A 1,151-nucleotide genomic window follows, 5' to 3' on the forward strand; every position below is an offset into this window, starting at 1 on the left:
GAAAACAGAGAAATGTAGGCAGATTGATATATTCAGGCTAGGAAGTATTTAGGAAGTAGCTTCTGCCCACATCCCATTGGTCAGGATCTGGTCACATGGCATCACACTATAAGAGGTTGGATAATGTAGTATTTTGTGTGCTAGATAGGAAAAAATGAGATGGGATTTGGTAAAAACACAGCGTTAAGTCTGCTACAACTCTTAACTCAAATTTAGCATGATATTCCTTGGCAGTAACTTTCAAGATGAAAAAGAAATATATATTTTTCACGAGCCACAAAATCAAAGGCAAACAAAAGCATTAAAATTGTCTAAAAATGTGGCAAGAATGGTGTAAGAATATTTGTTCAGTGACAATGAACATTTCTGTTCATGAACTCAAAGTAAACAGAACTGGTCCCTGAAATTCATCAGAGGGCACTGACATTGATTCTTCTTTGGGTGTACTATTTTTTAAAAAAGGACATGCTTCAGACTAGGGAATACTTCAGATTTTGTTCCTTCCAAATATATTTTCAAGGAAAAACAGATGGAGGAGAAACTGATCTATAATAATAAAAGCATAATATGCAAATCAACCGAACTACAGAACAGCAGAATGACCATCACAACAACCTTCCGGACAACAATGCTATGACACCAACTGGTGCCAGGCCAGCCAAGATGGGTGTGATGCGATTGGTTGGGAGCCTGGCCATCACCCCATGATCGCCCTGCAGAGGGAGGCCCAGTCCACTGACCAGCAGGCTCCGGTGGGTGGGCGGGCCTACCTCTTTGGGGCAATCAATCATAGGGCTCCAAGACTGTGAGAGGGCACAGGCCAGGCTGAAGGATCCCCCAGCCCCCTGAGTGCATGAATTTCATGCACTGGGCCTCTAGTCTAATCTAATAAAAGAGAAACATGCAAATTGACCGTACCTTCGCTAAACCCACAAGCCATACCCATCAGCCAATCAGGAGCGAATATGCAAATTAACCCAAGTAAGATGGCAGCGGCCAGGGAGCTGGAGTGACCAGAAGGCTTGGGTTGCCACCGACAATGGAGGAACCAAAGCTTCCCCAACCCCTGCCGGCCCTGAGCTCCACTCAAGACTACAAAGTTTCAATTATAGAAGATAAATAAATCCCAGATATCTGCTTCCAGCCACCGT

The sequence above is a fragment of the Myotis brandtii genome, unplaced genomic scaffold (genome assembly GCF_000412655.1).
Source record: "Myotis brandtii unplaced genomic scaffold, ASM41265v1 scaffold83, whole genome shotgun sequence".
Classification (NCBI taxonomy): domain Eukaryota; kingdom Metazoa; phylum Chordata; class Mammalia; order Chiroptera; family Vespertilionidae; genus Myotis; species Myotis brandtii.